Source organism: Mustela putorius, unplaced genomic scaffold, assembly GCF_011764305.1.
Source record: "Mustela putorius furo isolate JIRA1106 unplaced genomic scaffold, ASM1176430v1.1 tig00003846_pilon_pilon_pilon, whole genome shotgun sequence".
Lineage (NCBI taxonomy): Eukaryota > Metazoa > Chordata > Mammalia > Carnivora > Mustelidae > Mustela > Mustela putorius.
In genome coordinates, this window is record NW_025421999.1 from 315,602 (window position 1) to 339,553 (window position 23,952).

The window sequence follows — 23,952 nt, forward strand, 5'->3', positions numbered from 1 at the left end:
AAGATGTCTGCTGGAACATTTATTAGCACACCATGGCTCATAACATTCCAAAGGGCTCAATACTTTCACTATGTACACAAACATATCCCTTTCTCCTTTTCAAATGCCTCATTATAGCTAAGCCTGAAGCTTTTCTCTTAAAAAGCTTTCTTCTAATTATTAATAATCTGAAGTTCCCTACAGGCCAACAGTATTACTATAGTCAAAATGCATCAATATGTATATATACTTACATTCTCTCTTTTACACTCTTTTAAAAAACAAAGCATTTAGTGGGAACAGTAAAGAATTTATAAGCTATATATGGAAAAGCCTAGAGGAAGATGGCAATATCCCAAACTAAGGAAACAGTTCTTAAAGCTTATTAGGTGGGTGTAGGAGACTGTAATAGGATTATGAGTTTTGGTTTAGCCTGTCCATCATTTCAAAATCCCCATAACTAAAGGGAGTATCCTCACAGGGGTCTGAGTTTAATATTGAAGCTGCTTTATTTAATTCTTCCTATTTTATAATGCTTGAGTGCTAATTAGTTCCATCTACTTTCTTCAGGCTTGTCAATAAGGCAACTTGGAAGCCAAGAACCTACTGAATTATGGATTAACCAGTTCTGTAACAGCATGTTCAAGCAACCTAGTTAGCTACTCTGAAATGTAATATGATTATGGGCACAGGAAAGCATAAAATACTCTTTTGTTATCTTCTGCTTAAAAGCAGGAAAATAAACCCCTATAAGTAAACTTTATTTTTTATGTGTTAATGAACATTTTAGATATGAAAACTAAAATAAATAACATTTAGTTTTTTGTGTGTCAAACACAGCCTATTAAATTCACAATATCCAAAATATCTGCTACAAGAAGTTGGAACTAGTTTAAAAATTTTTTTGAACACAGATACAAATTTTAAGGATGGAAAGGACTGAAATTGAGCCTGACTAACATGACTCTCCTCTACCTTCCCTTTTATTGAACCTGCATCCCAACCTCCCTGAGCTTTCCATCACTTTGTTACTTTGGGCATTTCAATTGACTACTTTCTCCTACAGCTAGACTCTAGAATCAGCCCCTTAGGGTCACAAATTCTGGAGTTAGAGGGGAAGTTAGAGATAAAATGATGAAGCTCTCTCATTTCATAAGGGAATTAACTGAGATCTGGAGGTCAGATGACCTATTTCATAGGTGATAGCATAACTGGAAAAAGATTCCACGTTTCCTGATTCCCTGTTCAACGCACCTGCACTTCTACTTACCATCATAACCATCCCACTCAACCATGTCCAGACTTGCTGGCTTCAGTAGGCTGCTGAGGTACCCCTCCCTGAGCATTAGCTTCCTTAGCCTCAGGGAATCAAGCTGCGATTGAGTACTGACAAGATTTAACTTGGCTATGTCTAATACGTGCTCCCTGACTTACTCCTCAAGTGTGTCCAAACTCCTCTTGACTCCACAGGCTTCCAATTCTACTCTACTTTACTCATTCCTAAAAGATGATCTTGCCTTCTAATTTGTAAGAATGAGTCTATACTGCAAGTTTCATCATCTGCCTTCATCTAGACATCAGTTATCTTCTGTCCTGTCCATCTTTGTGGTAGAAACACCTCTCTTTTTTCTCTACCCCTGAAAGTTAATGCTATGTTTCTCCCCTTCCTATGAATACCTTCAATCTCTCCCTCTTAACTGTAGCCTTCTTAAAATCAGAGCTAAAAAATTAATTGATAATGATTAATAATAGCAGTAACAACAACAAGCTAATACATACAAAATGCTTATGATGTACTAGGCACCATTTTGGGCACTTTGCAAGCGTTAATTCATTTAATCCTCAGAATAACCTATGAGGTAATTATTTCTATTATGCTCATTTTACAAAAAAGGAGACTGAAATAGAGGCTGAGTAACTTGCTCAAGATGCACAACTAAGAAGTGGTAGCGACAGGATGTGAACCCAGACAGCTAAGCTCCATAGTCTGTATTCCTAATCCTCACACAGCTTCTTTTATATTTGCCATATCTACACCATCACTTATTAGCTTATTATGTTGGACAACCTACTGAACTACTCAGTACCCTTATATGTAAAATAAGAATAATATTACTAATCTTAAAAGACTGATACAAAGATTAAGTGACCTAGAAAATATGTGAGCCACGATGCCTGGTATATTAAATGTCAGTTTAAAAAAATACTACACAGCAGTACAAAGGAATAAGGAAGATACGCATTCATACAAAAGAATGTGCAAAATACATTGTTAAATAACAGAACAAGGTGGCAAATAAATAAATAAATGCCAGTTAATATAATGGTAATAACGATTATATTATATAACATATTATATATAATATATATATGGGAAAACCCAAAAGACTCCACCCCCAAACTACTAGAACTCATACAGCCATTCAGTAATGTGGCAGGAACAACTAAGTCTAGCTTTTATTAATTAAATATTCAGGGATAACTCTTCCAGAGGGAGATAAGCTTTATTATGTGTTGAAGAAATGCTTACCAAGCACTGTTATAAGTACTTTACCAATGTTAACTCATTTAGTCCCCAAAACAACCATGAGGTGAATCCTACTATTGTTTTAATTTTTTGAGGAATCTCCACAATATTTTCCAAAGGGGCTGCACCAACTTGCATTCCCATCAACTGTGGAAGAGGGCTCCCCTTTCTCCACATCCTCTCCAGCACTTGTTGTTTACCTTCTTGTTGATTTTGGCCATTCTAACTGGTGTAAGGTGGTAAACTTGAAATGGATAAAAGACCTCAATGTGAGGCAGGAATCCATCAGAATCCTAGAGGAGAACATAGGCAGTAACCTAATAATAAATAAATTTTAGTTAGTTCTTGATTTAAACTGGGGCCAGGAGGCAGAGAGAAGGCACAGTAGGCCATGAAATGTGAACACTGGATATTCATTAGTAATGAAACTTTTTTAATAAGATATGATAGAATTATTTGGTTATGTTAGAAATAATACTATACATACTAATATAAAATACTATTTTATGAATACATATAGAATTATTTACTGATGAAAAAATGTAATGTCTAGGACTTGTTTGAAAATATCCAAAGGTGGGAGTATAGACAGAACAAGATTGACAGTGAACTGATCCTTGTTGAAGCTAGATGCTGGGTTAATTATATTATTCTATTTTGTATATATTTGGAAATTTCACAATAAAGATTAAGGAGAAGAGAGGACTGACTGACCATCAAGGCCTCATAACGGATTAAGCAATTCCAATTAAACCAACCTCTCAGGAGAGGCAAGTTCTCAGTAGGTCACATAAGGTTATTCTATGGGTGTCACTGCATATAAATTCATACATTGTACATACACACAGATATATACGCATCTCCTCTTTGGTGTGGCCATGTCATTTCTCCCCAGCTGGACATAAGGTAGTAGCTTGGAGACCTATTTTCATTTATTTATTTTTTGGTTTATTTATCATTGAGCTTGGCTTTTAAAGTACAAGAAAGACCTCAGCATTTCTGTAGGAAAAAGAAATCAATTTAAAGCAAGACATTAAGAAAAAAGAAACAGAGGATAACTCATGATGCATGATTCTGAAGGGTATAAGAGGAGTGAGAGGACTAGTAAAATATGGGCCTCAGGAAGGGGTACAGAAAGAAAACGAGGGAGCTTGGAACACAAGGTAATTTACTGAGCCTATTCGGAATGAGTTTTAGTTTGAGGGATTGGAGAGAATAGAACAGATCTGAAATAACTACCAAGGCATGTGATTTGGTGAACAATGGATAAGGAGATTGCTAAGCAGTAATGAAGACTCAATTAATGCTACAAGCATATTCATACATAAAAGATGAATATATACTACTTTAGATTTTTCCACAAGGAAATGAATTCACTGTTAGCATTATTGTGTTTTGTTGTTATTGTACGATTTTATCTTTAAGAGGAGAGGATTAAATAGCAACCGTGTGCTTCAACTGTAATAAAACCAGCAAGGAGATATGATTCTAAATATTGTATTCCTTATGTTATATACTTTTTCTCAGGAAGCTTTCAAAATAGCTTGAATAATTTATGATTTGATTTTCATAATCTGCAAAAGTTGGGAAATACGTAAATATTTCTTCTCTTACTTTGTGCAAAGGAAGTCCAAAAAAGCAAGGGTCAAGCAACAAACACAATATCGAACAGTAAAAGCCTCACATTTGAGGAAAATAGGATATATTTTAACATCTAACTGGGCCATTTACAGAAGAACAAAGACAGTCACTTAAGCATTTGTTGCCATGGGCATTTGAAAATAAAGTCTCAATAAATAGCTATGGATGCTTATTTAGGAGAGGAAGCTTAGATATAATAATATTGCATAATAGGACACATAGCTATAGATCAATTTCATTTTAAAATAGAAAAAGCTAAAATATAATTTCTACTATCCAGAAACCTCAGAGAATGAGTTGATTTGGGTAGCTGAGTGTTTATAAATTTTAAATACTAACACATTTTATCTTAGCCATTTGTATAGAAATGTTTCACAGATACACATTTTGCTGCATACAAAAAGGAAATCTACAGAAAATTCATCATTGCTGATTTACATAATCATCATTAACATCAAATACTGTGCTGTTCTCTAAATCCAACAAGGTCCTCAGAGCATACTTGAGGTGTGTCTATTTTTTCTTTAAATAGAGGAGAACTACTCTGTGTTTAAAGTTCCTTTTCATCTTAAAAATGTTTTAAATCCTATTTTATTTATTCTGATGATATAACTGGCACATGGTCATGAAAGAGTGTTATGAAAAGTTGGAAGAAACTAAAAAGCACCCACAGTACTGTGATATAGCTATAAGGACTTAATATTTTGATGTATTTCATTTTGATTTTTTTCAACAACTACATACATATTTTTTACTTGGCTGAGACCAGTTGCAATTAGTTTTGAATCCTATATTTTTTCTTTGTAAGATGTTATCTGTTTTGATGATTAGTTCATCTCCTTCACTGGAATCAGCGTATTAGCAATCACTTTTTATTGCTGTGGGTGGGTCTCAACATACCCACCCCCTCAATATTATTGTGTTGTGTCATATTTACTGAGGGTGAAAAACAAAACAAAACAAAACAAACAAACAAACAAAAAACACCAGAAAACCAGTATGGCAATAAAGTAGGAGGATCCTGGGCTTGTCTTGTCCCATGAACACAGTGAGATAACTATCAAATAATGCTAAATATCCCAGAAATCAACCTGAAGACTGACAGAACAAATTCCACAACTAAAGGGAGAGAAGAGGCCACATCGAAGGACTGCAGACATAACCGGATTTTCTAACAAAAAGAAGGCAGAGACTTACATAAAACACAAAGATAAGAGGAATTTATCCGAGATGAAAGAAGATTATAAGCCCACAGCCAGAGATCTAAGTGAAACAGATATAAGTAATATGCCTGATGGAGAATTTAAAGTAACAATCATAAGGATACTCAATGGGCTTGAGAAAAGAATAGAAGACATCAGTGAGGGGCACCTGGGTGCCTCAGTCATTAAGTGTCTGCCCTTGGCTCAGGTCATGGTCCCAGGGTCCTGGGATTGAGCTCTGCACTGGGATGCCTGCTTGGCAGGAAGCCTGCTTCTCCCTTCCTCCTAACCCCCACTTGTATTCCCTCTCTCACTGTCAAATAAATAAATAAAATCTAAAAAAAAAAAAAAAAAAAGAAAAAAAAGAGACAACAGTGAGACCCTTACCACAGAGACAAAAGAAATAAAAAAGAATCAATCAAAGATGAGAAATGAAATAAACAAGACAGGAAACAGGTTTGATTCAATGAACACTGGGCTGGAAGAAGCAAAGTAATGAATTAGTGACCTACAAGACAAAATAATGGAAATTATGAAGTTCAACAAAAGAGAGAAAGAAGAACTATGAAACAGAAGGACAGACTTAGGGAACTCAGTGACTCCACCAAATGTAAAAACAACAACAACAACAAAACCACACAAAGGCATTTGCATTATAGGAATCCCAGAATAAGAGAGAGAAAGGGGTAGAAAACTTATTTGAAGAAATGACAGCTGAAAACTTCCCAAATCTGGGGAAAGAAACAGACATTTAGATCTGGGAGGCACAGAGAACTCCCATCAAAACCAACAAATGCAGGCCATACCAAGATATATTGTAATTAAATTTGCAAGCTATAATGATAAAGAAAAAAAATCTTAAAGGGAAAAAGACAAAAGAAGCCTAATTTATATGAGAAGACCCATAAGGCTAACTGCAGATACCCTTACAGAAAGTTGGCAAGCCAGAGAGAGTGGCATGATTTATTCAAAGCGCTGAATGGGAAAAATATGCAGCCAAGAATAGTCTACCCAGCAAGGCTGTCATTTAGAATTGTAGGACAGATAGAGTCTCCCAGACAAACAAAAACTAAAGGAGTTTATGACTACTAAACTAGTCCTCCAAGAAATATTGAAGGGGATTCCTTGGGTGCAAAGGAGAGACCAAATGTGACAACGATTAGAAAAGATCAGAGAAAATCTCCAGAAACAATGATAAAACCAAAAAAATGGCAATAAATATATATCTATCAATAATTACTCTGAATGTAAATGACTATACATTCCAATCAAAAGGCATAGGCTGTCAGAATGGAAAAAAAAAAAGACCCATCTCCATGCTGCTTACAAGAGACTCTTTTTAGACCCAAGACACCTGCAGATGAAAATGAAGGTTGGAGAAATATTTATCACACAAATGGATGTCAAAAGAAAGCTGAAATAGCAATACTTACATCAGATAAACTAGACTTGAAAACAAAGACTGTAAAAAGAGATGAAGAAGGGCACTATATTATAATAAAGGGGACAATCCAACAAGAAGATCTAACAATTATAACTATTTATGCACCCAGCCTGGGATCACCCAATATATAAAATAATTACAAAAAGGAACTCATTGATAATAATAGAAGAGTAGGGGACTTTAACACCCCACTTACATCAATGGACAGATCATCTAAATAGATAATTAACAAGGATGAGTGGCTGGGTGGTGCAGGGTATTAAGCACCTGACTCTTGGGTTTCAGCTCAGGTTGTGATCTTAGTGTTGTGAAATTAAGCCCTGAGTCAGGATCCATGACTTGCAGATGATTTCTCTCTTCCTCTGTCCCTCCCCTCACTTGCTCTCTCTGTTTCTCTCAAATGAATAAATAAATCTTTCAAACAGGAAAGAAAGAAGGAAACAACAGCTCTGAATAACACACTTGACCAGATAGAATTAACAGATACTTTAAGAACATTCCATCCTAAAACAGCAGAATACACAGGTTTTTCAAATGCACATGGGACATTATTCAGAATAGATCACATATTAGGTCACAAGTAGCCCTCAACAAATACAAAGAGATTGAAATAATACCATGCACCTTTTCTGACCACAATGCTATGAAACCAAAAGTTAAGCACAAGAAAAAATTCGGAAAGACCACGAATATATGGAAGTTAAACAATATGCTACTAAACAATGGATAGGTCAACCAGAAAATCACAGAAAATTAAAGGAATACAAGGTAAAAATTGAAATTGAAAACACAATGGTCCAAAATATTTTGGAAGCAACAGAAGCAGTCCTAAGAGAGCAGTATATAGCAATACAGGCCTATCTCAAAAAAAATTTCAAATAAACAACCTAACCTCGCACCTAAAGGAGCTAGAAAAGAAAAACAAAAGAAGCCTAAAGACAGAAGAAGAAGGGAATAATAAAGTGTGGGGCAGAAATAAATGATATAGAAATTTAAAAAAACAATAGAGCAGATCAATGAAAGCAGGAGCTGTTTCATATGACATAGCTCATTTTACCAAGTCTAATTTTCAGAGGTTTTTATAATTAATATTCATCCTCCAGACCTCTACCTACTTTAAAAGAAACCAACCAAGTTTGTACTTCTAAAGCCATTTTTAAGGGTGTTGTAGGTTAAAAATTGTATATATACTAATTCATGGCATAAACAAATGCCCCCATATTTGGACCATTGTAAAAACTGAGCTATACAACATGATTTTATAATTATCTTAGAAGATTTTTACTTCTTGATACCCATGTGCAACTTCTATTAACACTGAAGACAGATTTATTTTGTTCACCAATAGATAGATATATATACCCATATATATATAACCAATTCTGATCCTGAAGAACAGCACAAAAGTCTGTTTTTTAAGCCCAAGACTTACTATCCTTCATCTAGACACCTCAGCACTCTAGAAACTTTAACTAGTATTTGCGCAATACAGAACATTCACTTGATATGCATACACACATACACAAAGCAGCTGCATTATAGGCTTAATCATGCTACATAATGCTGAGGACAGAACATGATAAATACCACAGCCAATTGAAATTGCATAAGCAATTTTAGCAAGTACAATGTAAGACCTACACTATAATTCAATGCCAAGTATTTTCACAAGCAATGGTGAGACGTGCCAATGGAGGGCATAATGGGTCCCTCTAAAGAGAACTACGGGGGCACTCATTCAGATATAGGTCCTCCCATCCTTTGTTCCTCTGACTATAGCCCTCATTCCATGCTTGTCATTTGAGTGGAGATTTAGTCAGATGAAATTCTCTAGGATTATAGTAGGAATTGTTTTGTTACAAGCCTGATCACCAATGGAAAATACTACCTTTTCCTATCCTCTCCTAACAATCTTCCTTTTGAATGACCATCCATTGTTTCATGAGATAAAATACATTCATATTGTACAAAGTTGTTTACCTGCTAGTTAACCAGGAAATACTATTGAATTTTATTACTTTAATTACAAAAGTCATAAAATAAAATGCATACGCAATAAAAAAGATTATTGAACAAATACCTATTTTCAAATTGCCTTGGGACTGTTTATGGAGTGGTCTGGCCTAAAGCAATTACTAAAACCAGATTTGAATGCTATTATAAATAGGTATAAGCTTTCCTTACATAACTCGTATTTATATTATCAATAAAAGCTGAGACTTAAAGCTTGCAGTAATAACTTTGTGGAGAAAGCAGGGCAAATTTATTATCTATGATCCTTTCTTTATCTCCCCCTATTATATCTGGGATAAGTACTACATCTGTAGTACTTAGGTGATATGCCTAAATCTTATTAGTGGGGGGGTTTTCTATTTTAAGCACAAATCTGGCATTTAAAAATCCCAAAGTCAAAAAATTAACATAGAAAATGTCAGAAAATTAAGCAAATTAAAAGATACTGTCAATAGCATGCAGTACTGTCAAAGGACTAATAGCTCCAGTTAAATAGTATCAGGAATGGGTAATAGATTTTTGAAAAGTAGATACCAAGGCGAAAGAGACAGTTCATTATCAAAGCATAAAAGACATTTACAGCACAACAGCTATTATATTAAGCCATCAGTCCTTTAATGATTATTTTATCGTTTGTACAGTTGACACAGCTGGGTACAAATAGCAGTAAAAATCAAGAGTCATCACCAACTTAATGCATTTATATATCTCAAAATTAGCTTATTTAGGAAAATATAAATAACAAAAACTGTTAATGAGATATAATCTTTTCAAAGCAGGCTTATTTCTTTTTATTTTAAAACTTTATTTTTCCTTCCATGAATGTTTAAGGGGCAAGATAGTCAGTAATATAAATTATTCATATGAATTGTTTCAATTAGCCAGAGAAGAGTCATAAACATGAGAAAAAAGAATTTTTAACTTTGTTGGTTTAGAAAGAAAAAGATTTATACCCTAAGAAAATATTAGTTTCCTTGTTCTTCTGATGCAGAATCCTGACATTATTAAAGGAGTTAAAAGAATAGAACACTTTGGAGTATATAATGAATTTCTCTGTTTAATAATGAAGATGTAGTTCTGTGTCATCTAAAATTAATTTAAAGTCAGTGAAAAGAAGTAGTATTCTACTATCTCTGTTTTGTTCTCTCCTATTTAAATTAAACAAGTAGTAGCAGCTTTCAGGAGGACAGCAGGCACAAAAGATTCAAAGTAGATATCAAAGTTGAATAAGTCAAGTTTGCGTTCTATTATTTGAATGGGATTTAACTAATTTGTTCAATAACTCTTTTTTTTAATTATCATGCTCACTTTGGCAGCACATATACTAAAACTAGAATGATACAGAGAAAACTAGCATGGTCCCTGCACAAGGATGGCATGCAAATTTGTGACAACTATTTTCTTCTCAGTAAAACTTAGAGCTCTACAGAATGAACTTCAAAAGCAGTGACCATTTCATAAACAGTGTGACATTCAGATTGAAAACAAAATGACAAGTGGATGGAAAAGGAAAGTGGTAGAATTACATAAAAGAAATACACTGGAGGGAGCGGGCTAAACAACGTAACTCAGCTAAATCCTTTTACTCTCTGCCACAAATGCAAGTCAAATTAAGAGCTTTTCATGTGAAGCAATGTAGTCCTATGACAAAGTATCATGGAAAATGTACCAGGGGCTTGTTTTCATTTTAGCTACATTTCTGACATCTATGGCCTGTAGAGATATTCCTTGTATCACATACACAGGTAACAAATGCACTGTGTGTCATCTCTAAAGTCATGTTACTGTGACTATATTCATACAGCCCTTGCTTTGGGTTGTTTTCCTAATAGAAAAGATAGATTTGTAATTATTCATTTATACTCTCTCCCACTCCCCATTACTCCTACAAGCTACAGAGTCAACCAATGTAGAAGAAGTGAACAAAGAAACAACATGCTTTAGAAAACATGACTGAAGCATTCGTATCATTTAGGAGAAAAATCCCAAGAATAAAAGAGCTTGGGTCTACCTTAAGGCAGGAACTTCCCTGCAGAGAGAAATGGGAAGAAATGAAGGCACATATTACCACTGCAGCTGCAGTATTTCTGAAGTAGGACACTCAGAAAAGGGCACAAGCTATTCACATTTCTAGAAACACTGCCTTTAATGCCTCTGCAAAAGATTTAGCAGCTTAGTGGAAAGCAGCAGCACATGGAGGGAAAAAAACATGAAAAAAGAGTTAGCACTGCAAGAAAATTTGCTTAAACTAATATTAGAAAGAAAATATTTCAGAAATGGTTCCCTCTAATAATCACATGCCCTAAGGCTAAAATTAAAGGTCATAGCTAATTGGTATAAAAGCAGGTTTGGACACACAGGAAATAGAATTCTATGATGAATTCTACCCAACCACTACCCTTTTTACCTTCAACTATGCCAAGACAAGTTCCACATGTTACAGAACACAGGAAAGAAGGCAAAGGAAACCATACTTCAAAACTGAGCTTATTTTCCAAGTTTATTTAATTATTTTTAAAGATCTATTTATTTATTTATTTGACAGAGATAGAGCACAAGCAGGGGTAGAGGCAGGCAGAGGGAGAGGAAGAAACGGGCTCCCCGCCAAGCCCAACCTGGGGCTTGATTCCAGGACCCTGGGATAACCCCAGCTGAAGGCAGACACTTAATTGACTGAGACACCCAGGCACCCCTCCAATTTTTAAAGACAACTTTGCCATATTTAACTTTTATAGCCAAATCAACTAGGAGAACAAAATATATCTGATGGCCAAGAATGGAAGTAGTAGTTTAAAAAGTCATGCCTAATGCATAATAATAGAGCTTTCAGATGACTTGATTAAAAATCATGATTGAGGACACCTTGGTGGCTGAGTCGTTAAGCATCTGCCTTTGGCTCAGGTCATGGTCCAGGGTCCTGGGGTCAAGCCCCGAATCGGGCTCCTTGCTTGGTGGGAAGCCTGCTTCTCCCTCTCCCACTCCCCCTACTTGTGTTCCCTCTCTCACTGTGTCTCTCTGTCAAATAAATAAATAAAATCTTTAAAAAATATCATGGGGCACCTGGGTGGCTCAGTCAGTTAAGCATCTGCCTTAGGCTTGGGTCATGATCCCAAAGTCCTGGAATCAAGCCCCACATGGGGGATCAAGGGGACCCCCTGCAGGGTCTCCCTGCTTTGTGGGGAGTCTGCTTCTCCCCCTCTCTCTGCTCCTCCTTTGCACTAGTGCTCTCTCTCTCTCTCTCAAATAAATAAAATCTTATAAAAAAGGATTGATAAAAAATGCTACTTTCTAAGGGCCATGCTTTGATTTGGAAAAACAGGTAAGTATACACACTGCAGAGTCTCACTTTTACTGAAGTTCGTCTCCAAGTTAAAAAAAAAATTGAATGAACAGAGCTACATGTTTTCAAGATGTTAGAGAAAAATTAACATATCAAGTAGTTTATAAGACAAGTGCTTTTAAAAAATATTTTGTTTTACATGCCTAATTATAAAGATTTCTCCTTAGTGTAGAAGAACTTCATTATGACCTGTTAGAGTAAAATCTAATACATTATTTGAATGTATGTGGAGAGCAAAAATTTTTGTAAAGTCTTAACACTACTAAACTACTCTACTTACTGAAATCCCACTTTTTCCTTTTCATTGAATACGTTTATAACTTAAGGCTGTAATCGACTGCCCACTGTGGTCGGAGGAACTTGTATGAAAAGGTATTTTCCCCTTTAATGTTTTTTCTTTCCAGAGTGTGTATGTTCTGAGAGCACAAAAATCATGCAGTCATTTCACAACTGTCTGTACTACTTGATAAAATAATCTTTATAAGTATACAAAAGATTCATCTTCTGCTTCATGCTTTACTCACTACCAGGAGTACTTATAAATTCCAGCAGTGATGACATTATAATCCTAAAAAGTCTGGGAACCAATAATCCATCTGGAAACTTTTCTCTGTCCCTTTGAAATATCCTTCATTGACTCCTTCCTGACACCAAGACCTGAACAATTTTACATAAAGTAAGAGAGAATTTATTCATTAATATTATCAGTCTTGTTTGTTTTCCTAAAAGGGATAGAATGGTGAGACTTAAGTAAGACAGACTTCAAAGAATGCTGACAGAATTATATTTCCTCATTTTTTCTGTCAAGTTTTTCTTCCTCACGACTAATATGTGGAATATCAGATTGGGACAATGGCAGTGGGAAACAATGTTGTAAGGGAAGTAAAAAGATAAAACACAATTCTAAAGCAGCAGAAAGGAAGTGAGGAAAGTGGTGTACAAAGGACCCAGGACCACAAAACATGGTACGTAAGGAAGAAGTTAAGAAATTGGAAGCACAAGGATAATCTATAATGCATAGAGTCTGTGTAGACAGCATTCAGCTTGACCATAATCCTTTTTCAGTGCTTTGCATTTTCCTCTGCCAGGAAGTTCTAAATGAACCATGCAAAGCAATCAATACTATTTGTGGCAACTGAAAAAAAAAAATTCAAATGGCAAGATATGATGTTTTTCTTCACATTTGTCTTTTCTAATCTAATTCTACCTGAATTCAATATTGAAAACATCCTCTAATAATTTCCTAGAAACTCATTATGATGTAATTTTATTTCTAAATTTATTTTCTGCATTGGACCATTATCCCATTTACAAAGGATGGTCATCTTGGTGCCTTCATGCTGTGGATTTTTAGGACTACTAAGTAAACTTGTTTTAATGTTCTCTACAAGTATATGAGAGTTCACTTAATTTTGGACCATAAAATGAAAACTTCATATTAGAAAATTTCTTTAGGGGCGCCTGGGTGGCTCAGTGGGTTAAAGCCTCTGCCTTAAGGTCAGGTCATGATCCCAGGATCCTGGGATCAAGCCCCACATCGGGCTCTCTGCTCAGCAGGGAGCCTGCTTCCCTGTCTCTCTCTCTGCCTGCCTCTCTGCCTACTTGTGATCTCTATCTGATAAATAAATAAAATCTTTTTTTAAAAAAAGAAAATTTCTTTAAAAAGAACTTTAAAAAAAAATCTTTCATTACCTCTGGCACTTAAAGTAGTACTGATATAGACAACTGAAATGATGTCACAAATACGACTAAAATAAGCAGTGGATTATCCACAAAGTCAGACTGCTTATCTTTCTTGATATAAACTTCTCTTCAGAGATTAGCTCCAAATATTTAAAGGTAATTAGTTTATTAACAAGATAGACATGCACACATTTGATTAACAGTGGTAAGTCTGCTAAAAATATAACAGCCATTATAACTTTCAATAAAGATGAAATCCATATACAATAGTATAAACTTTCCAAACAGTATGAAAATCATATCCTTGTTTTTGTGTTTTCATTTCTTTGTGTCTGGTATATACACTGACTTTCTGAAATCACTGCAGAGTTTTGAATAATGTATGAAATAAAAAAAAAACCCTGTTCATTGCCCACAAAGTACTGTACTGCTTGCTATATACTACATCTATGCCAGACAAACAATAGACCAATAACCCTTAGAAATCTCAAGCTTAAACCTTCCCAAGTGGAAATTGAAAATATCACCCTAGATTCTAGAGTTCCCTCAAACAACAGTTCAATCCCTTAGAATACTCATACACACTAGATAAAAATCTTAAACTTCAGAAGACCTGTTCTTCTGAGTAAATCTGTGAGAAAGCTGGAAAAGCAATTAATTAGTTACATTTATTCTAAAGAATTTCACTAACTTCTGTCTACCTCCCGTCTTATAGAGCATATTTACAAAGACTGATGAGAAGACATGTAAAACTTGAACAAAAGGCTCTGTTTTTCTTGTATTTTCTCTTGTAGTACTTGGGTATTTTGCCCTTTAAGCATTAGGAGTAGAACATATTGTGATTTGGGTTGAGAATGACAAAAAGGTGGCAGTCAAATGCAAGCATGATGGATATAAGAATAAAAGTAATGACATAGAGTTATATTTTGTTTTTTATATAAACTCAGAATTTTTCTTTACTTGTCAAGCCCAACATTACTAGTAGAAAGGTCATGTGAAGGTAACATGCCTAGGACATTTGAGTTTTCCCATAAAATAAACTTAGCATTAATGGAATACCATTTACAGTGATGTAGAATGAAATTTCTATTTATTTCATCTCCTAAATTTCAAACTTGAGAGACAGCTTCAGGTATAATATACTGAAAAGGATCTAATGTAGATTAAATTTTTTTTAAATAATTGTGAGATATCCAACAAGCAGGTATCAAGAGCATGTACTATACTGAGTTATATGCTAGGTGCTAAAAATAAATCATAATCTTTTAACAGTGAAACACAGATATAATCCTTGTAGTATTTTAACACTTTGTATCATCTATATTTTTAAGAACGTTGATACTGAGCACAACCTTACAAGGTTTCCTGGAATAGGTGAAACACTATATTAGGTTCAAGGTTTCACAGCTCATGTTTTTGCAAATGCAATGAATACCAACGAATAATAGAAACTAATAATAGTACTAAGGAGCTTAAGATACCCACTGCTCTTTTCCTTTCTTCCTTTACCTTCTACTCTTCTCATTTTAATGGACACAAGGAAAAGAACTACCAGGAGTTAGGTTGAAATTGTAATACACAAAAGAGATGTGTCCAAAGGTTTCAAAAAAATTAAAAGATGGGTAGAGAGTACATTCATTTCCAGGTGAATCAAGCTGCCTTTGGCCACTGGAGCAGCAGATGGAATTTAGCTGGACAGTTTACAAGTTCTTATCCCTGTTTAGGAAAATACACAGTAATGTACTCCTTCCTGAGTCCATATGAGAGACATGAGCTCATAATCACAACCACCAATTAAAACAACTATTCTCTTTTCATTTTGAAAGTAGTTAGTTTTCCAGAAAATTTAAGGTACTATTACAGTCTGATGAATACCTTGTCAGTTAAAGTAGTTATAAATGCACAATGTCTGCTCATATTCTAGTGGTCTCATGCATCTGACATATAGGTTCCCAACCATGTATTCCCAAATTGAGGGTTTGTAAATAAGCAGGTGATTATGTGAGCTTAACTACTAAACATTAGCATGTCTGTAAATTTTTGACATGGAATTAAAACTACTAAGAAAAATTTATTGCTGCCTAACAATCACTTATCCTAACTTATCCCACACTCCAGTATATAAAGGAAGCCTGCTAAACTCATATTCTCATTAAAAAAATCAACTGAAATTGACCTTATCTCCTACTGGGCTGCAGAGATCACGGATGAAGAAATGTGCAGTAGAGCTGATTATATTGTGTAGGATAAAAGACAAGCAACAGTGATTGAAATTTCTATAGAGAACATCATCAGTGCTTGCTTAGAATGATTTTGCATATAAATAGAGCACAAGTGGTCTGTGTTCAATTTGTTCTCTGGTTGTCAAAGAATAATCAAAGGTAGACCACATAGTAATTTTCTGTTTCCAGCTTCCCTAAAGCAAACTTAGATCTTCTTAATCAATACATATGTACGTCTGTCCCAAAAGCAAAATTTAATTTTCACAAATAAAGAGAAAACAAAATCCCCAAATTATGTAACTAATATAGGTATATGCTTTGTCATAAAATTCATATTTAGTGATGAAAAAGAAGAAAACACTAAATTAAATAGTTTTAAAAATTAACAGTATTCTAGAACTCAATGCAATCTGGCTTCTATCCTTTCTCACCTCAACCCCCTAAACACACTCCTAAAACTAGTTTCGTAAAGTTACCAATGAATTCCTAATAGTTAAATCCAATGGATCCTTTCCAATCCTTATTTTATTGTTTCTATTGGCTATATCTGATGCTATTTGGCACTTTCTCTTCAAAAAGTAATACCACAATTGCTTTTTTCCTCCTCACAGCTCCATAACCAACTTCTTCCTGCTCTTTTTCATGTGTTCCAGCTTCTAAGCTAGTCCCATAAATTGGTGGTTTTCGACTTTTGTGGCACATTAAAATCACCTTGATAACTTTTAAAACATACTACTGCCCAGGTTCTGACTCTACAGAATTGGATTGAATTGGTTCAGAGAGGAACTGGATGTAGCTATATTTTATAAGTCTCTCAAAGTGAGCCCACTGTGTAGCCAGGGGTTAGAACTAGTGCCAAAAATATTTGTTCTCTCCAGGGTTCCTTCTGTATTTTGCTCCCTGCTCTATTTTCCCTGGATTATCTTACCCATCATTGTATTTTTTTTTAAGTCGTTTTTTTTTTTTAAGTTTTTTATGCATTTATTTGACAGAGAACACAGGTAGGCAGAGTGGCAGAGAAAGAGGAAGGGAAGCAGGTTCCCTGCTGAGCAGAGAGCCCGATGTGGGGCTCCATTCCAGTACCGGGGGATCATGACTTGAGCCGATCATGACTTTAACCCACTGAGCTACCCAGATGCTCCCCCATTGTTGTATTTTTAGATGTGACTTGAATGTTGAACAGTTCTCCAAGATTCCTAGTATTTACCTTGTAGTTATCACCAAGAGGTAACCAAGCTAACTAACATTACTGAGAACACTAAGGATTTTTGATTTGCTACTTCCTCACCACCTCCTTTCCTCATCTCAAGAAAATCACATATAAATTATGACCCACCCATTCCTGACTTTCACCACTTGAAAACCAGTTAATTTAAAAGTCAAAAAAGCTTTTCTGAAGAAGGCCTCATCCTTTTTGTCTCCTTCCCCATGTCTCCCCCAGCTTCTACCCAGTTAACTCGAGTATCTTTCTTTAATACCCCATCTATTCTCTCTGTATGAGGCCACAAATACCTGTCATTTTAACTTATGAGATTATTCTCTCTGCATTAGATGACTATGAATCATATCACACAATAGATGAGAAAGTGCTTTGTTAACTTTCTAAAGCACTGGCATGCTGAAGTATTTTGACTATGTCACATAGTATATGCAAAATACAACTGAATTAAGAGGGAAAGGGCCACATATTTATAAGTGAAACTAGACATATTAATTTATGATTGGCAACACCATTCAAGACCCTTGTAAGTGTCTAGAGTTTCCTGTTAGAGTCTATAGAAGAGACACAATTTATCTTTCCACTCTTTACTTTTCTTTCCTTTAAACCCGAGCATTTAAGGTACACAGGATATTCTTCACTTTGTAATCCATTAGAACCTTGCTCCTGACTTCACTGTTCTACTGAAACTGCTTGGGAAAAGGTCAACTGTCACCTGCTAGTTGACAAACCCACTGGTCTATTTTCAGTTACTTAACTTCCTGCAGAATATGACCCTGCTAACTTTCTCCATTCTGAAATTCTCCCCACCCTCAGTCTTCCAGGTGTTACTTTTTGCTGCTTTCTCTTCTTCCCTTTCTAACCATTTTCCCCTCAGTGTCCTTTGCTGATTCCTTTATTTGCCTCTTAAATACTGTAATTCCCAAATACTCTATTCTTGGCCTATTTACCTCTAACTGGACCTACTCTTCCTGGGTAATCCCAAGGTTTCTATAACCCTATACATACAGATGCCTTCCAAATCTGGTATTTCCAGCCTCAACCCCTTTTGCATATGTGTGTGTATGTGTGTGTGTGTGTGTAGTCATGTAATTCTCTACGTAAAAACCTCCGCTGGCTCCAACAAACTTTGCATTATTGTCACTGTCCCCTTCCCTACTTCCATTGCATGTATTTACCATTCCCTTTAATTGAAATGTTTATTCCTCCTGTTCTCTAAGTATCCGCTAAGTAAACTACTGTTCATCAAAACATAACTCGAAACACAACTCAAATGCCACTTTCACTACGAAAAATTTCTCAAATTCATTAGGCAGCTAGTTGTTTTCCAGCATTTTCTACACGGATATATCACCACATTTATATTGTGTATATATCGGCCATCCCCATGAAGCTGTGAATACTTAAAGGTAGCACTCATGCTTCATCCATTTTTTAAAAAATTTTTTATGAACGTATAATATATTTTTATCCCCAGGGGTACAGGTCTGTGAATGGCCAAGTTTACACACTTCACAGCACTCACCAAAGCATATACCCTCCCCAATGTCCATAATCCCACCACCTTCTCCCAACCCCCCTCCCCACAGCAACCCTCAGTTTGTTTTGTGAGATTAAGAGTCACTTATGGTTTGTTTCCCTCCCAATCCCATTTTGTTTCATTTATTCTTCTCCTACCCCCTTAAGCCCCCATGTTGCATCACCACTTCCTCATATCAGGGAGATCATATGATAGTTGTCTTTCTCCGCTTGACTTATTTCACTAAGCATAATACACTCTAGTTCCATCCATGTTGTTGCAAATGGCAAGATTTCATTTATTTTGCTTGCTGCATAGTATTCCATTGTGTTTATATACCACTTCTTCTTTATCCATTCATCTGTTGATGGACATCTAGGTTATTTCCGTAGTTTGGCTATTGTGGACATTGCTGCTATAAACATTCGGGTGCACATGCCCCTTCCAATCACTACGTTTGTATCTTTAGGGTAAATACCCAGTAGTGCTATTGCTGGGTCATAGGGTAGTTCTATTTTCAACATTTTGAGGAACCTCCATGTTGTTTTCCAGAGAGGTTGCACCAGCATGCATTCCCACCAACAGTGTAGGAGGGTTCCCCTTTCTTCCCATCCTCGCCAGCATCTGTCATTTCCTGACTTGTTAATTTTAGCCATTCTGACTGGTGTGAGGTGATATCTCATTGTGGTTTTGATTTGTATTTCCCTGATGCCGAGTGATATGGAGCACTTTTTCATATGTCTGTTGGCCATCTGGATGTCTTCTTTGCAGAAATGTCTATTCATGTCCTCTGCCCATTTCTTGATTGGATTATTTGTTCTTTGGGTATTGAGTTTGCTAAGTTTTTTATAGATTTTGAACACTAGTTCTTTATCTGATATGTCATTTGCAAATATCTTCTCCCATTCTGTCAGTTGCCTTTTGGTTTTGTTAACTGTTTCCTTTGCTGTGCAAAAGCTTTTGATCTTGATAAAATCCCAATAGTTCATTTTTGCCCTTGCTTCCCTTGCCTTTGGCGATGTTCCTAGGAAGATGTTGCTGTGGTTGAGGTCGAAAAGGTTGCTGCCTGTGTTCTCCTCAAGGATTTGGATGGATCCCTTTCTCACATTGAGGTCCTTCATCCATTTTGAGTCTATTTTCGTGTGTGGTGTAAGGAAATGGTCCAATTTCATTTTTCTGCATGTGGCTGTCCAATGTTCCCAACACCATTTATTGAAGAGGCTGTCTTTTTTCCATTGGACATTCTTTCATGCTTTGTCGAAGATTAGGTGACCATAGAGTTGAGAGTCTATTTCTGGGCTCTCTATTCTGTTCCATTGATCTATGGGTCTGTTTTTGTGCCAGTACCATGCTGTCTTGATGATGACAGCTTTGTAATAGAGCTTGAAGTCCGGAATTGTGATGCCACCAACTTTGGCTTTCATTTTCAATATTCCTTTGGCTATTCGAGGTCTTTTCTGATTACATATAAATTCTGGGATTATTTGTTCCATTTCTTTGAAAAAGATGGATGGTACTTTGATAGGAATTGCATTATGTGTAGATTGCTTTAGGTAGCATACACATTTTCACAATATTTATTCTTCCAATCCAGGGGCATGGAACATTTTTCCATTTCTTTGTGTCTTCCTCAATTTCTTTCATGAGTACTTTATAGTTTTCTGAGTATAGATTCTGTGCCTCTTTGGTTAGGTTTATTCCTAGGTATCTTATGGTTTTGGGTGCAATTGTCAATGGGATTGACTCCTTAATTTCTCTTTCTTCTGTCTTGTTGTTGTTGAGAAATGCAACTGGTTTCTGTGCATTGATTTTATATCCTGACACTTCACTGAATTCCTGTACAAGTTCTGGCAGTTTTGGAGTGGAGTCTTTTGGGTTTTCCACATATAGTATCATATCATCTGTGAAGAGTGATAGTTTGATTTCTTCTTTGCTGATCTGGATGCCTTTAATTTGCTTTTGTTGTCTGATTGCTGAGGCTAGGACTTCTAGTACTATGTTGAATAGCAGTGGTGGTAATGGACATCCCTGCCGTGTTCCTGACCTTACTGGAAAAGCTTTCATTTTTTCTCAATTGAGAATGATATTTGCGGTGGGTTTTTCATAGATGGCTTTGGTAATATTGAGGTATGTGCCCTCTATCCCTACACTTTGAAGAGTTTTGATCAGGAAGTGATGCTGTACTTTGTCAAATGCTTTTTCAAAATCTATTGAGAGTATCCTATGGTTCTTGTTCTTTGTTTTTATTGATATGTTGTATCACACTGATTGATATGCGGATGTTGAACCAACCTTGCAGCCCTGGAATAAATCCCACTTGGTCGTGGTGAATAATCCTTTTAATGTACTGTTGGATCCTATTGGCTAGTATTTTGGTGAGAATTTTCACATCTGTGTTCATCAAGGATATTGGTCTATAGCTTTCTTTTTTGATGGGCTCCTTGTCTGGTTTTGGGATCAAGGTCATCCTGGCCTCATAAACTGAGTTTGGAAGTTTTCCTTCCATTTCTATTTTTTGGAAGTTTCAGGAGAATAGGAATTAGTTCTTCTTTAAATGTTTGGTAGAATTCCCCCGGGAAGCCATCTGGTTCTGGGCTTTTGTTTGTTTGGAGATTTTCAATGACTGTTTAAATCTCCTTACTGGTTATGGGTCTGTTCAGGCTTTCTATTTCTTCCTGGTTCAGTTGTGGTAGTTTATATGTTTCTAGGAATGCATCCATTTCTTCCAGATTGTCAAATTTGTTGGCGTAGAGTTGCTCATAGAATGTTCTTATAATAGTTTTTATTTCTTTGGTGTTAGTTGTGATCTCTCTCATTCATGATTTTATTTATTTGGGTCCTTTCTCTTTTCTTTTTGATAAGTTGGGCCAGGGGTTTATCAATTTTATTATTTCTTTCAAAGAATCAGCTTCTAGTTTCGTTAAAGTCCCCTACTATTATTGTATTGTTGTTGATGTGTTTCTTTGATTTTGTTATTAATTGTTTTATATAGTTGGCTGCTCCCACGTTGGGGGCATAGACATTTAAAATTGTTAGATCTTCTTGTTGGACAGACCCTTTGAGTATGATATAGTGTCCTTCCTCATCTCTTACTATAGTTTTTGGCTTCAAATCTACTTGATCTGATATAAGGATTGCCACTACTGCTTTCTTCTGATGTCCATTAGCATGGTAAATTGTTTTCCAGCCCCTCACTTTAAATCTGGAGGTGTCTTTGGGCTTAAAATGTGTTTCTTGTAGGCAACATATAGATGGGTTTTGTTTTTTTATCCATTCTGATACCCTGTGTCTTTTGACGGGGGTATTTAGCCCATTAACATTCAGGGTAACTATTGAGAGATATGAATTTAGTGCCATTGTATTGCCTGTAAGGTGACTGTTACTGTATATTATATCTGTTCCTTTCTGATCTACCACTTATAGGATCTCTCTTTGCTTAGAGGACCCCTTTCAATATTTCCTGTAGAGCTGGTTTGGTGTTTGCAAATTCTGTCAGTTTTTGTTTGTCCTGGAAGCTTTTTTTTTTTTAAGATTTTATTTATTTATTTGACAGAGAGAGATAAGTAGATGGAGAGGCAGGCAGAGAGAGAGAGAGAGAGAGAGAAAGAGAGAGGAGGAAGCAGGCTCCCTGATGAGCAGAGAGCCTGATGTGGGACTCGATCCCAGGACCCTGAGACCTGACCTGAGCCGAAGGCAGCGGCTTTAACCCACTGAGCCACCCAGGTGCCTGTGTCCTGGAAGCTTTTAATCTCTCCTTCTAATTTCAATGATAGCCTAGCTGGATATAGTATTCTTGGCTGTATGGTTTTCTAGTTTAGTGCTCTGACTATATCATGCCAGTTCTTTCTGGCCTGCCAGGTCTCTGTGGATAAGTCTGCTGCCAATCTAATATTTTTACCATTGTATGCTACAGACTTCTTTTCCCGGGCTGCTTTCAGGATTTTCTCTTTGTCACTAAGACTTATAAATTTTACTATTAGTGATGGGGTGTGGGCCTGTTCTTATTGATTTTGAGGGGCGTTCTCTGAACCTCCTGAATTTTGATGCTCGTTCCCTTTGTCATATTGGGGAAATTCTCCCCAATAATTCTCTCCAGTATACCTTCTGCTCCCCTCTCTCTTTCTTCTTCTTCTGGAATCCCAATTATTCTAATGTTGTTTCATCTTATGGTGTCACTTATCTCTCGAATTCTCCCCTCATGGTCCAGTAGCTGTTTGTCCCTCTTTTGCCCAGCTTCTTTATTCTTTGTCATTTGGTCTTCTCTATCAATAATTCTTTCTTCTGCCTCATTTATCCTAGCAGTGAGAGCCTCCATTTTTTATTGCACCTCATTAATAGCTTTTTTGATTTCAACTTGGTTAGATTTTCGTTCTATTATTTCTCCATAAAGGGCTTTTATATCTCCGAGAGGATTTCTCTAATATCTTCCATGCCTTTTTTGAGCCCGGCTAGAACCTTGAGAATTGTCATTCTGAACTCTAGGTCTGACATATTACCAATGTCTGTATTGATTAGGTCCCTAGCCTTCGGTGCTGCCTCTTGTTCTTTTCTTTGTGGTAAATTTTTCCGCCTTATCGTTTTGTCCAGATAAGAGTATATGAAGGAGCAAGTAAAATACTAAAAGGTTGGCAACAACCCCAGGAAAATATGCTTTAACCAAATCAGAAGAGATCCCAAATCGTGAGAGGGGAGAAAGGGGATAAAAGGAGGTTCAGAAATAAAAAAAGGAAAGAAATAAAAGAATTTAAAAAAGAAAACAAATAAAGAAAAGTATAAAATGGAAGGCTTTTAAAATCAATATACCTAATTTGTTCTTCCTTTGTAGAAGAGATAAACTAAAAATACAGAAATTTCCTTAAAGGATATGGATAGCTCACCTACCTGGATTATTCTGAGAGGAACTATTATTTACCTCTGCCATAGGGTATGAAGAGAAAAGACAGACCATTTTCTAATACTACTGTACCTTTCCTCTCTTTAGTAATCCAGAGAATGGGATATGGATTTTACTACAAAGCCAAAATGACTTATAGAAAGAAGCATTATTTCAGTTTCCTTACCTGTAAATAGCTAAAGTGACATCCCTAGGGTCAATTACCTTTAATTATTTAATTACATTTATGTTTTAAAACATGTTCCACCCAAACCACATGCACATAAAAC

At 35.9% G+C, this 23,952-nt stretch overlaps 1 protein-coding gene and 1 non-coding gene across 7 annotated transcripts in view; one reads left to right on the top strand and one right to left on the bottom strand.

The window, feature by feature from the left end:
* DIAPH2 (diaphanous related formin 2) overlaps positions 1-23,952 on the bottom strand; it is a 980,096-nt gene that overhangs the window by 135,639 nt on the left and 820,505 nt on the right. The gene's annotated exons all lie outside the window — the stretch shown is intronic.
* On the top strand, positions 10,107-10,213 carry LOC123387204. The gene has a single exon (XR_006601530.1). It is a non-coding gene; the product is annotated as a U6 spliceosomal RNA (small nuclear RNA).